This window comes from Pantherophis guttatus, chromosome 4 (assembly GCF_059756535.1).
Source record: "Pantherophis guttatus breed Tessera chromosome 4, ASM5975653v1, whole genome shotgun sequence".
Taxonomy (NCBI): domain Eukaryota; kingdom Metazoa; phylum Chordata; class Lepidosauria; order Squamata; family Colubridae; genus Pantherophis; species Pantherophis guttatus.
The window spans coordinates 47,830,040-47,844,584 of NC_142066.1; the positions used below are offsets into that span (position 1 = coordinate 47,830,040).

General features: G+C 37.5%; 1 protein-coding gene across 8 annotated transcripts in view; it reads left to right on the forward strand.

The window, feature by feature from the left end:
* The window catches only part of ARHGAP23 (Rho GTPase activating protein 23), a 216,225-nt gene that overhangs the window by 111,409 nt on the left and 90,271 nt on the right, over positions 1–14,545 (forward strand). The window lies entirely within an intron of this gene.

Genomic DNA, 14,545 nt, shown 5'->3' on the forward strand with positions numbered 1-14,545 from the left:
TGATTTTGTTCTTTGATTTTGATTTACTTGCAATCTTTTTTTAAAATTTTTTTTGATCCTCTCAGATTTCATTAGCACTTGGATGAATACCTTGTGTCCATGATTGCCAATTCCACAAACACTGAAGTGCCCAAAGCAAACCCAACTGTTGACAAACTTAACTGCTTTTTTCCCATTTCTTGTACATCAGCCAATAAATTTTTTCCTCCTCTTCTTTTCAGGAAAGTTTATTGGCTTCTATATTTCTCTCCAAAGCTATTTTAGCTTATATATTATTTTATTTTAATATATTTAAATTTAAATATATTATATTTATTTTAGATATATATCTAATTGCTTATTGGTATCTCAGGAATCAAACATGTCTGCTCCCTTTTTCTGTTCTTCTCAAGCATAAATAAGTTTCTTTTTTAAAAAAATTACAGAATTATATTCTCTAAGTATACAGTAGTAGCCTCATTACCTTCCAGTTATATTGATTATAATTTCACTAAATATAGTGTGCCTATTAGTCAAAATAACTTGGAATTCTGGAAGTTGTACTTCAACATAATTGAGAGCACCAAACCAGGGAAGGTAGGTACAGATTTGTGAATTCTTTATACCTAACCTGCCATATCATTCTGCGACAAAATCAGAAAACTAATTTTTTTAATGTTATTTATTTATTTTATTTTTTATTTTAGGAAGTTTATATTGCCTATTTGTACATGATGACTCAAGGCAGTTTACAAGAATATAAAAACCTCATATATAAAACAATAAAACTAATAAAAGAGAATAATCATATAATAAATTAATAAATAATATAATAAAATAATCCCCCTCCCCAGCAACAATACATCACATTAGCCATTTAATGGGCTCCATTCCGCTCTGCATTCCCCAGGCCTGCTGGCAGAACCAGGTCTTCAGCAACTTCCAGAAGAGTGTTGGGTGCTACTCTAATTTCTGGGGGAATGATGTTCTAGAGAGAGAGGGAACTACAACGGAGAAGGCCCTTCTTCTGGGTCCCACCAGGCGTATCTCCCTAGGGGATGGGATCCGCAACATTCCTTGCCTGCCTGCTCTGGTGGGGCAGGTAGATGTGACTGGCAAGAAATAGTCCCTTAGATAATTGGATCCCAAGCCATGAAGGGTTTTAAAGGTGACAACAAGCACCTTGAATAAAATGTGGAAGCAAATCGGCAACTAATGTAGGTCCCGTAGGAGAGGTGATACATTTGCACACCGAGGTCTGCACAGAACTGTGCAGGCCACTGCATTTTGCACCAGCTGGAGCTTCCATCAAGGGCAGCTCCATGTAGAGCGTATTGCAATAGTCAACACGGGAAGTGACTGGGACATGAGTGACCATGAATAGAATGGAAATTAATGTTCAGTTCTGGTTGAAATTGTCCTGAATTATTGATTGATTGATTGATTGATTGATTGATTGATTCAATTTATATGCCGCCCTTCTCTGGAGACTCAGGGCGGCTTTCAATGCGTTAAGCAATAGCCTTCATACTTTTGTATATACCTGCTTAGTAGGGCTTTCGGCCCCCCCAAGCGGTGTTCTTTTTTTATACAAAGTCAGCTTATTGCCTCCACAATCCCGGTCCTCATTTTACCTACCTCGAAAGGATGGAAGGCTGAGTCAACCTTGAGCCTGGTGAGATTTGAACTTGCAGTAATTGCAGACAGCGGGTGCTACTTAACAGCACTTTAGTCTGCTGCGCCACCAAGGCTCTTTGGTTAGCTACATTTGCAGCTAACCAAATATTAACAATTGAATGAGCTCATGTGCACTGATAGAATTCTATTTTGTTGGCCATTCAGGTCTATTTTATTGACCATTCTGAGTCTCTGCATAACTTCACTCCCTAGACAAATGGCATGTACCAGAAAGTTTTGGTTATATTCTGAATTGACTTGAGAAATTATTGAATAAATCATATCTTTATAGCATTGGCTTTTTGGAATATCCTATCACCCAACCCCAAGCAATGATGATACACATAGTTGAAGCTTAGCATACATATTATTCCCTCTTCCAAATTGCATTTAGCTCCCCTAAAGTGGGTTTTGGAAGTTGGATGTATATGCATATATATACATTTAAAAAAATAAAATAATCATGCATTTATTCTAAACATAACTAATTGGCTTATTGATTTATTTTATTACTATAGTGTGTGGCAATGGTATAAAAACCAAACACTTGGATTGGGTATTAGTCCAACCTTCAGGCCAAAGGTCTGACCTTGGACCAGTCACTGTCTCTCAGCCATAGGAAGCAGGCAATAGCAAATCATTTCTAAACAAACCTTGCCAAGGAAACTGTAGGAACTTCAGGCAGTTTTTAGGAGTTAGGACAAAGGCACCAAAATAAAATAAACCATAGGACACAATAATAACTTGCAAAAATAATCAACATCTTCATTACGATAACTGGAGTAACAAATTTATTCAACTAATAATATTGTCCCCATGACTAATCTAATTTTTAAGAGCATTGAGGACAGACCATCTTCTGTCCTCAATGCCCCCACTCCAAATCTCATGGAAGTAAGGGATCAGCAGCAATTTTTCCTGAAATATATCAAATGGTTGGATCAATTGGCCAAAACTAAGTCATTGTTGGTATATGTCAGACAATGACAAAGCCAAGAAAGTGGCTTTGTTTGGCAGTCTAAAGTTTGATATAAACACAGAAGAAAAGGTCTAATTGATTCTGGCTGGTGAATTTTTCCCTGGAAATATCTTGGCACTAAATCATATAAATATATAGATTAAAAAAAGGACTTTCAAATGCATCTGAAAACTTACAGGCAGCCAGTAAATAACTCTCAGCATATACCCTTCTCTTAGTTAGAGAAGGCCACTGAGTTAGAGAAGGCCTCTGAGATAGCCTTCTCTGTTTCACGAACACCTCCTGAGAAAGGAGTAGAATCACTATAAAACTGTGTCAGCCACCACCAAATAGGTAAAAAGGTAAATGAGTCTCTGTGGATTTTACTCCACTAGCCATACCCGACTTTAGAGGGCAGTGCTTATCTCTGTTTCAAGGCTATTGAGACAGGACTGTTTGAACACCTTTCTGTGGTTCTCTGGCCAGCATGATGTCATGATACACTGTTACTTGTGTACCTATTTATTGAGTGGTACCTATTTATTGAGCAGCATGATGGCTCAGTGGTTAAAAAGCTGTCCCAGGTTTGAGACTTGAGTACCAGGGGACTGGGTGAGATCTTGTTCTTGTCCCAGCTCCTGCCAACCAGCAGTTCGAAAGCACTTTGGTAGAAAGGTTCCGCCAGTTAGACCAAACCACAAATCAACCTCAGAAGACTAAGACTTTTATTGAGATTGGCTATAATAACAAGCTTTCAAGTCTGATTGTGCTGTGCCCCCTCCCCTTTTTTAGAATAGAAAAGAATTTTTTATTGGCCAAGTGTGATTGGACACACAAGGAATTTGTCTTGGTGCATACGCTCTCAGTGTACATAAAAGAAAAGATGCGTTCATCAAGAATCATAAGATACAACACTTAATGACAGTCAAAGGGAACAAATAAGCAATCAAATCATATTAGAAAACAGTCAATATAAATCGTAAGGATACAAGCAACAAAATTACAGTCGTACAGTCATAAATGGAAGGAGATGGATGATGGGAACAATGAGAATATTAATAGTAGTATCCACATGAATTATATCCACATGAATTTGGTGTCTGTCTGAGACACTTACATACAGTTTCTGCTTGTTTTGGACCTAAGCCATACTTTTTTTCTCCATCACTTGGTAAAGGATCTGTCAAGGTCATCTCCTATATTCTTTAGATACCAGAATCAATGGTATTGAAGGACATTAAATATTATTTGTTTAATTGGTCACTCATTTGGTATGTCATCAGTAAGCAGCACATCTTTATCAGATCAGATCTTTATTACTTCATAGACCAGCATCAGTAAATAGCAATACATCCACATAAAACAACACAGCAAACCAATGATAAAAACAGCCCAATCATCAGAACAGAAGGGGCATACATCATTTATTCAGTTCTTAACAATGGTTATCTACTAGCAAAACCAATACCATTTTCATCCCAGACTTATCCAGAGTGAAATAAGTCTAGATAATTCTCTTTTAGATATTTCTAGATTATTTTCTTCAATTGGAGCATGTTTTTAAAAATGTGGTCCTATTATTTTGGAGATCCAAGACATTCTGAGGAGACTCTGAAATTAAAATGATTTGCCATTCTGTGTTAAAAAAATAATGCAATATTAGAATCCCACCAAACAATCACGAGAAACAATAGCACCAGTGAATGCATAAATTTTAATTTTAATATGTAAATATTGATAAATATAACCCATACAAGCAAAAGCCCTTTTAGAGTCCTCCTTCATTTTTATTTATTTACTGTTATTTATTTATTGGTTTGATTTATATGCCGCCCTTTTCCAGAGACTCAGGGCGGCTTACAATGCATTAAGCAATAGCCTTCATACTTTTGTATATACCTGTTTAGTAGGGCTTTCTGGGGCCCCTAAGCGGTGTTCTTTTTTATACAAAATCAGCTTATTGCCCCCACAATCTGGGTCCTCATTTTACCTACCTCGAAAGGATGGAAGGCTGAGTCAACCTTGAGCCGGTGAGATTTGATCAGCTGATCTGCTGAACTAGCAGTCAGCTGAAGTAGCTGCAGTACTGCACTCTAACCACTGCGCCACCTTGGCTCTTTTAAAAGTGGGAAAGGATCCTGAGAGAAAAAAAATTAAGAAACATTGATTTAGAGCACTCTATAACTCACTATCCTCTCAGCAACACCAAAGGGAAAGCTTGGATTTTTGGCAATAATTGCATATGGCCAATAGTTAGAGGGCCTCTTAAGGAGACAACATACCACAGCTCTTTCAAGGCTGTTCACAATAATCCTTCCCAAAGTGAGGCATTGATCACTCGTGGTTCTGGTTTGCATAGGGACTTGCTGGTAGTATGTTGTCGCTTTGTCATAGATCAAAAGAAGCTCTGATTAAGATGACAATATACCATCTGTGAAAATTCAAGACCTTTGAAGTTTTGAGCAAGTTTGTTAGCAAAATGCGGTGCAAAAGAGTCATGATTTCCAACAGAAGATCTACCAGCATATCCTTTTGCAACATGGAACTGGACATTTTAAACAAGGCACCAATGAAGGAGGAGAAATTGTTTTCTTACTATGTAGTCTTGAACCTTGTGTTATACACATACGTATATAGCCAAATTAACTTTTTATCAACCTAAAACAATATTGTAGGAGAACCCTTTCCCAACATACACACTTTTCTTCAAATTGGTGCCTGCTTCATACTAAGATGAACCTCTCATCCCATATTGCTATCAGTACTATTGTAATTATATAGTGGCTGGCACTCTAATTTAAAAAGTAATCTTCATGGAACAACACACAAACTTAACTTTAGGGCACCAAACTTACCATAAGGACCACGGTCAGCCTAGGCTTCCCAGTGCAGGATTCTTCCTATCTTTCATACTGTGACCCAACAGTGTTTTTCCTCTTCACAAAGAATTCTAGTTGGTATAAAGTAGCGCACTTCCATGTAAGTTCTTTCTCAGATCTAAGTAAGGAGAATGGTGGCAATCTTCACTCCCCATTTCTCCACCCTATGTAGTCCAGGAAGTACTGTCATTTTTTCATCAGTACGGGGGCAAAATGTGCATTTTTTATGTGGTTGGTTACAGCAAATTCAGGATCCTTTGCCAAATAGAAACTAAGACAATAGATAATTAGCCCTCAATCTAAGTTTTCTAGACGCTGTATGGTTTTTTCTGGGTAGAGTTCTCCCTAACTCATCTGTACTGAGTTCTTAGATGGGAAGAATCATTTCCATCGCTTTGTTCAGTGGTTGCAACCCAGAGATTTTCCATTTAAGTTTGCTGAGCTGTTATGGATGTAAATGAAAGAGTTATTTTCTATGTCAGTAACCAGTGGAGGATTCTTAGCCCTCCCAGATAAATTAGACAGTAAATATAATAAGATAAAATAATTCTACTTAGTTTAAGGCTACAATAACATAATTTTGCAAATCTGAAAATACAAACTTCATGCTCCCTTTTAGTCATTTGAGCCATTAGCTTGCCTTTCCCCCCAAGTTTCTTTCTCTGACCATTAAGTGACTGCAGGCTCCTACCTGTCTTGTCTAATTGTTTCCTCGGCAATATCTTCTCTCCTTCCCTAAGGTCACCCTTACATTCTCTTACAGAGTCTATGTCATTCTCAAGACTCAACCAAATATATCCAGGCTACCTGAATTGCTAGGTATTATTTCATTGCTTCTTGTCTCCTTCTTGTCTCCCTATATACTACTGTATATGCAGTAGTAAGGGAGGTGAGGTGGATAAGCAGTTAAAGATGCTGAGCTTGTCAGCAGGAGATGCTGAGCTTCTCAAGCCAGAGAGCCTGGGGGTTCAAGACCTGAACTCTGCACAATGAGGTGAGCTCCAATTATTTCTCCTAGCTCCTACTCATCTAGCAGATTGAAAGCATGCAAATGCAAGTAGATAAATAAATATCACTTTGTTGGGAAAGTCATGTACTTTGGCATGTAGTCATGTTGGCCACATGACCACAGAAATATTTTTGGACAACGTGGGATCACTTGGTTAAGAAACAGAGAAGAGCACCGCTCCTTAGAAATGGCTGGAGAGGGAAAACCTTTACCTTTACACAGTAGAAATGTGTTTTGATACAAATAAATGTATGCAGTTGATACAGTTTATAGAGCCTTTTTTGCCAATGAGATAACAAAGATGACTTTTTATTAGCAAAGTCAATTTTTTGGGAATTTCTCACAGGAAGTTCTCAATTTACGGCTGCAATTGAGCCTGCAATTTTGGTCATAGGTTGTGATCATCAGAAAGCAGGTCACTGCATGACCATACTTGAGTTTATGAGCTTTTTTGCAGCAGTTGTTAAGCGAATGCCACGATTGTTAAGCTTGTTTGCTTTTTCAGATGGCCATAACTATGGTCCAGTTGCCAAGCACCCAACATGCATTCATGTGACTATGAGGGGGAGGCCCTATACATCAGAACTTCAAATCCAAATAGTTTTTTCAGCGTCTATTGTAAAACTTCAAAAGGTCTCCAAATGACTAAATGTAAGTTGAGGACTACTTTATATGATACAAATCCCTAGACACCCTCAAGCATTTTAAATTTTTTGAAGTATGCATATATAATAAATATTAATAAAATATAAAAAAATTCAGGAATGAATCTCTCATGCACACTACTTATAAAAACACATTGTGATTTCAGATATATGTGTATGTCGTTACTTAATTTTAAAAAAGATCTCTAGATTTTGGTTAGACCACAAGATCTTTAATATTGTAATTTGGTGTCCTTTGAATTACAAAATTGGGTGCAGAAGTACTTCCATTTTTGAAAGTCATAAACCTCTTCTCTATTTGTCTTGCCATGCAATTCCACACTCACTGAATCTGTTTCTAAATGGCTGAAAACAACTACTTCTGTATGTCCTGTTCTGTTCAGATATAATATCTGGTGTGTAGAGCCAGATTTCCACTTTCCAACCCATCCAGACCAAAGAATTTACCCCCTCTTTTTCTTTTTCTTTTGTCATTTCAGAAAGAGAAAATGGGTCCTTTGCCAGATAAGTTCAAAGGCATTGGAGGGTGGCAGGAAAAGAGATGGGTTTGGGATGTGTTAAACTGCTCCCTGTCTGTCTCATTTCTGCAGTGTCAGCTCCATCTGTACAAAAGGGAGACTGTTGTATTCCATGGTTTGGACAAAAGGCTGCCCCTCTTCTCTCTAACCCACTCCCCTCTTTAGATAGAGCCAACCAAAAGTTGGCTCTGTTCTCTGTTGGTCCTTTTCTCCACCCAAGAATAAAATCTCTATCCAAAGTTCTTTCTTTGTGACGGGAGTTCTGAAACTTTTGAGTGATCTAAAAGTTATTTTTTTGTTGTACTGGGAAAGTCTCCAGTGCTGGAAACAGCTGAGGACCTCAAAGGAAAAACAGCAGCATTGGTAAAAGAGAAAAGAAAGACAGCCAAACTAGATAGCTGAAACTCTGGGGAAAACAAGTTTGAGGAAGAGCCCTTGTGGGTGAAGGCACAAAGCAGAGTAAGGATATGCTGATGGTATCTTATTTGGAGATGAGGACAAGCAAGGCTAGGTAGATATGAAAATAAAGATAAAGAATAAAGATAATGCTGTGGTAAATAAGAACATATGATAAATCGGACCACTGGTATGTACTGTATGTATTTATATGTTGGCAACTCCATTCAGAGAAGGGTGGTGTACAAATTTAATAAAACATAAACAAAACAAACATAAACAGAGTTATGGTGGCTTACAAGCAAGGATTTAAAATATTCATTGTACGACACAAAAATGTAAATAATAAAACATCCATAATAAATATATAAACATAAACATCTGTATGAATGATATTAAATGTCTACTATAAACATCTCAACCCAAACAATAATATTCTAGCATCCCAATAGGATGATTAATAAAAAAACAAAACTATAATAATATTACAATAAGAATCATCACAAGGCAATCCTGAAGCCCTCAAGAATAGTTTTGGCTTCAATCTTTTTGGGAAAGCTGTCACAGAGTCTATTAAGTTCAGTTCCTTGTAGCAGCTTTAACCTTTCTTGTGTTACCTTAGGATAATTGCAGATTAGGCTGTGAGCATTCTATTTCCTTTTGCAGGACTTTGTATTTTGTGATTTTCTCCAGTTCTTTTCTGTTCTGATATCGTCAGGTAGTGCCACATCCATTATCCAGACTTTTTTGTCTTTCTTATTAATAGTTGTTAAATCTGGGGGCATTATGTGTGAGGTGCTTCTCTGTTTGAATTCTTAAATCCCAGAGCATTTTAGCTTCTTCATTTTCTATTATGCTTTCTATTTTATAGGTCCACTAGTTTTCTATTTACAGACATTTTCTATTTTTGAAACATTGTTCATCTTGAAAAACACATCATTAGATATTTATGTCTTCCTTGAAAAATACTTCATTAGATATTTATCTTTTTAAATATTTGGTGTCATTGTTTTACTTGCCATCTGCAGTGGTAGCATAACGTTTTTTTAAAAAAAACTCTTTTCCTTTTTTGATTGTTGCTGTTTCGTTCTTGGATTTGTCATAATGTTAAAGGGATAAGAACCTTGAGACATTTGAATCAATCATGGGATTTTGCAATGAAAAGTGACAACAAAATACTACATAGTCAATTACATTTGATTACAGAATCGTGGCCTTGAGGACAAGTGAAATCAAGTAAAATCATGGAGAAGTAATATCAATGAATTAGTGAACATTTTTTGTGAGGAGTGCCAACTAATATAGTGAAAGATAGTTTTGATTATTAATATAGATATTTGAAAGATATTTGTAGAAAATATCTTCCAAAAGCTGAAAATAATTTTCAAATCAGCATCTTTTTTTCTGATATTTTATTTCTATATAATGAAGCACTGCCCGTTCAGTTAGCAAGCTCCCTTCCTGCAGTTCTTGCCCCATGGAGCTTATAATAAAAACTAGAAACAATAAAGAAGATGCCAGAAGAGAAGGATGAGAGTAATATATGAATGAATGAAAGCAGATTAATTCCTACAATTTTTTGGGAGGGGTCTTGTTCCATTGAGCATGTTTATTTAGCACCACCATTCTTCTTCTCTCAGCATGGTGGTTTGACTCTGAAACCAGATTATATAAGAGGTTAAGGGAAGAAACCAAACCATGAAGAGGGCCTTCAGCAGTCTTTTTGAAAGATTCCCATCTCTAGGGCAAGGTGGAGATTCACCAGCAGGGTGAGGCTCCAGATCCAGGGGCTGGGTTTCGATGGAAGTGATTCATTAGGGTGGGAGCAAGAAACCATGTCTCTCATACCAATGATTTTTTACCAACTGCCAAAAGATGACTTCATTGCTTCTTTGTGCCCCATGGGAAGATAGATTACTTTATGCTTGCAATGGAAAGTACGAAAGACACCAGCTGGCAGAAGTGAGTAGGAAACAACTAAGAGATAGGTGTATGAACAAAACAGAATTACACCTAGGGATTTTCTCTCTGTTGTCTGTGCTCCACCCTTTCTGGCTCTTGATTGTATTTATCATATTAACCAGCACACAAAATCCATGAAACAAATAAAGCTAGTAAAAAAAGCAAATTTGAGATTAACAATACCAGTAACAACATTGTAGTGGAGGCATTCAGTTGCCATTCAGTTGCCATTCTGAAATGGAGATATCATAAATAGGATAGGATCAGATAGTAGTAGTAGTATTTTATTGTCATTGCACCTTGTACAACAAAATTAAATGCCATCTTCAGTGTACATTATACATAAGAAAGCTATAAAAATAAAACAAAAACACACATCCTTCACATTCCATGCAATTGAACTGAAAACCCCAGATATTGCATTAATATTACACTATACAGTAGAATTCAATATAAATACTGCTCTGGGATAGAAACTGCTTTTCAGCCTATTTGTCCTTGTTTTTATTGTCCTGTACCATCTGCCAGATGGTAATAGTTCCAGAAAAGGGTGCCCAGGATGAAATGGATCTTTAAGAATGTTTTGAACTTTCTTAAGGCAGCGGGAGCTATAAATCTCTTCTAAAGAGAGGGAGAGGGGAAAGGATAGGATAGGATAGGAGATAGGATAGGATAGGAGATAGGATAGGGCCATGATGGTGAACCTATGGCACATGTGCCACAGGTGGCACGCAGCGCTCTCTCTGTGGGTGTGCGAGCCGTCGCCCCAGTTCAGCTCCGTCGCACATGTGCGTGTACCTCCCACCAGCCAACTGGTCGTTGGGTCTCTGCCACACATGCGTGGGGGTGGGGCACATGTGGGGGGTGCATGCACATTTGCGGGGGGCAGGACGTGTGCGGCGGTTCATGTGCATGGCGGTTCATGCAACCCTGCGGCTGCATGCGCAGGGTTGTGCACGCATGTTCAAAGGGGTGGGGTGCATGGACGGGGCCTTGTGCACATGCACGGAGAGGGGCGCATGTGCGGGGCCCACATGCATATTGCATTTTGGGGGTTCAGGTGCTCACACATGCACGCACTTTGGGCACTTGGTCCGGAAAAGGCTAGTCATCACTGGGATAGGGGATTGGATAAGGGATAGGATAGGATAGGATAGGATAGGATAGACCAGACCAGACCAGACCAGAACAGAACAGAACAGAACAGAACAGAACAGAACAGAACAGAACAGAACAGAACAACACAGTTGGAAGGGACCTTGAAGGTCTTTTAGTCCAACCCTCTGCTTAGGAAGAATACATTTCAGACAAATGGTTATCCAATCTCTTCTAAAAACTTCCAGTGTTGGAGCATTTACAACTTCTGGAGGCATTGTGCATTTCACATAAGCAGAATTCTGAAGATTTCAAGCTGAATCGGGTATGAAAACTATTGTGATTTCTTTATTATGGAATCCAAATTTGGGTAAGAAGCAAATAAGAAACTATTAATTTTAATTGCAGTTTGTCAAACAAATCTAGTCAGTGCTCCTTATTTGGGTATCTTAATAAACAAAGTGCAGAAGAAACATCTCTCGTTTGTTTTTCTGCCCTTGGAGGAGCAAGGTTTGAGGATCTAAGCAACTTGCATGTATTGCTCATTTGTAATTAAACAATTTTTAAAGAATTTTGATGGAAATTGATACACAGATATTTCAATAACAAGCTAGAGAGAGAAGTAATGGTTGTCAAAAGGCCACTCTATGGGTTTTTTTGTGAAGAGATGGCATCCAAAAGAGAGCTTCTAGTGAACATTTTAAAACTGTTGATGTTTTAAATACAGGACAGTAATTTTTTTCAGTAATTTGGCTTGACAGGTTTACTGTGAAGTGCCATATGTGCATTCTCTTCCATTAAGTTTTTGTGAAGAGAGTAAAGAGCAGGAGATCTACTGGTTGGTTTTTAGACCATTACCTATTCACATCTGGAAATCTGGCATAAAGTGAACTTTAGCCTAACCCAAGTCTTGTGCTATCACAGTATTGTTATTCCTTAAGTATATTACAGGACCCTGAGTCTTCAGTGTTGTTTCATAAATTAAAGATTATTTGTTGAAGGTTTTATTATCTGAATCAGACTTTGCAGTGCAAAACTTGCCCATTCATCCATCCCAACATCATGCCACACTATCCTAAAACTAGTACCATAGATTTGCATCATCTGCAATGATGGGGGAAATATATTACGAACAGAGTTGTATTGCTCCATCACTTCCCTTCCTCTTACAGATGCCTATTCTCACTTTCTGTTCTTCCTGTATAGCCAGATATTATTGGCAAATGGCATGGGATTTCTGTTTCTGGGTTTCCCTTTCAATGATACAAACAGGGGTGAATGGTGTTAGAGACAAATTGCAGAATTAGATGGATTTCCTTCTGTTCAATCAAATAATTAGTGATGATGCCAGAATTCACAAGTAGAAGGCTTGTAGACAAGAAGGCAAAAGATTACTTAACCTTCTTCAGCTAACTAACAGCTAACTTTCTATCAGTTCTCTCTGGTTTAAAATAGCTTCTTCCTAGAGCCACCTGCTTTGCTTCCCTTTCTTTCTCCTTTAATGAAAAAGGTCTGAATGTAAAAGAAGTTTTAGCAATAATAGAGACATCCTTTCGAAGATCAATATAAGCATCCAGTATGATCACAATAACTTTTGAGAAAGACCTTGGAGGTAAAAGGCATAAAAAATTTGTTTACCAGATTTGTCAGTGAGTGCTGAACCAGGGCTGTAGAGTTGGGAGATAAATGTTCCGACTCCGACTCTGACTCCTCAGTTTTTTGTACTTCCGACTCCGCCTCCGACTCCAGGTACCCAAAATTTCCTCCGACTCCTACTCCTCGACTCCAACTCCGACTCCACAGCACTGTGCTGAACACAAGCCTTATCCTACAAGACAAATTCCTTGTGTGTCCAATCAAACTTGGCCAATAAAAATTTCTATTCTGTTCTATTCATCTTTATAGTTGGAAGTGCTATGAGCTTTTCTGCCTCTGTTCTTCTTTTCAAGTGTTTTGTGTTGTGAAAAAGGGATTTATGATAGAATTGATGGAGGACTTTCCCTTGGAGTACCATCATATTTTGCATTTTGGGGAAAACATTCAAATATTTCTTAAACGGTCTTAAAACTCATTGAAACTCAAGTAATTATGAGAACAGACAGGTTGTCTGTGTCCATTTCTTCTAAGAATGCCACTACAGTGTCTGCATTTGCTAATTAATATAGTGCTATTGGTATATATTTAGAAAGAACAGGTATGACTAGTCTCTATCTCTACAAGTTTAAAATCTTTAGCTGTAAGGAAATTCCAGATAAATTAGAGACATGGGTGGGTAAGCAAGGGGAGATTATGCAATGATTTCAATTACACATACTTTGAGTTATAGAAAAACTTACGTATTTACAGAAACCTAGTACACTTCATGGATATTAATAATTTTTTGTGATGGACTAAAAAGAAAAATCAATAAACTAAGTTTTATAGCAGTGAGGAATTCCACAAGAATCAAGGAGGAAGAGAAGATGATAAATAGGAATAAGGTTTAGAATGGGAGTATGAGTGGCTCATTATCCTCATACCCCCTCAATCATTCTGTGCCAATCTTGTTCCCATGCCTGAAGGAATTGGATTTCAGAAAGGAGTGTACTTCTACAGGTGATATAAGCAAACATGATGCATTGCATAGTGTGGGGAGAAGGGAAAATTCTCTTTTGCAAAACCTCTTTTCCCATTAAATTTGCTGTTAAACAAGTGCATACAATAGTTCTCTGCATCCTCTGGCAAAGCAGAGAATCGTTGCTTAGCCTTTCCCCATCATCCCAAAACCTCAATTTCTGCCTCGCTAGAACCAGTCAGATACTATAAACATGGCTATATTTAGCATCTTCATTTCTGCATTGCTATATTTTTATGGCTTCATATTTGAATATATGTTAGCTGAAGGGTCTGTTTTTAAGAATCTTATGTTGTGATGTGAGTTGACAAGATCTAATTCTCAGAGGAGAAAAGACATTGAGTTAGGAATAAAGGAAGGTACTATAGTTTTTTGAGATAATCAAGGAAATATGCTGGCATTAAGGTTTGAAATCAAAATCTTTCCCACTTCGAATTAGTTCTCAGGCAGAAGCTTCATTTATACTTAACTACAAGAAAAAAAATTCAGAATAATACAACATTAAATTAGATAAATGTAAACATTTTTTACAAACACCTCTTACTTCCAATTGTCACTGTGTTCATATGGATGAGACTTGGAACAAATGAACAGGAGGCAGAAGACATAACTGTATCTGGAAACTGCCATCCTATTTCCCCTTTGTTGAAAAAATGTAATTTAGGAAAAGGAATGCTCCCACCTCTTGGGATTGAATTATTGAAATATAACTGACTTTTCCCCCCTTACGTATTAGCTTGAGAAATTCAAATCTATATTTATAAGGTAAATTGAACCAACCATCCCTAAACCT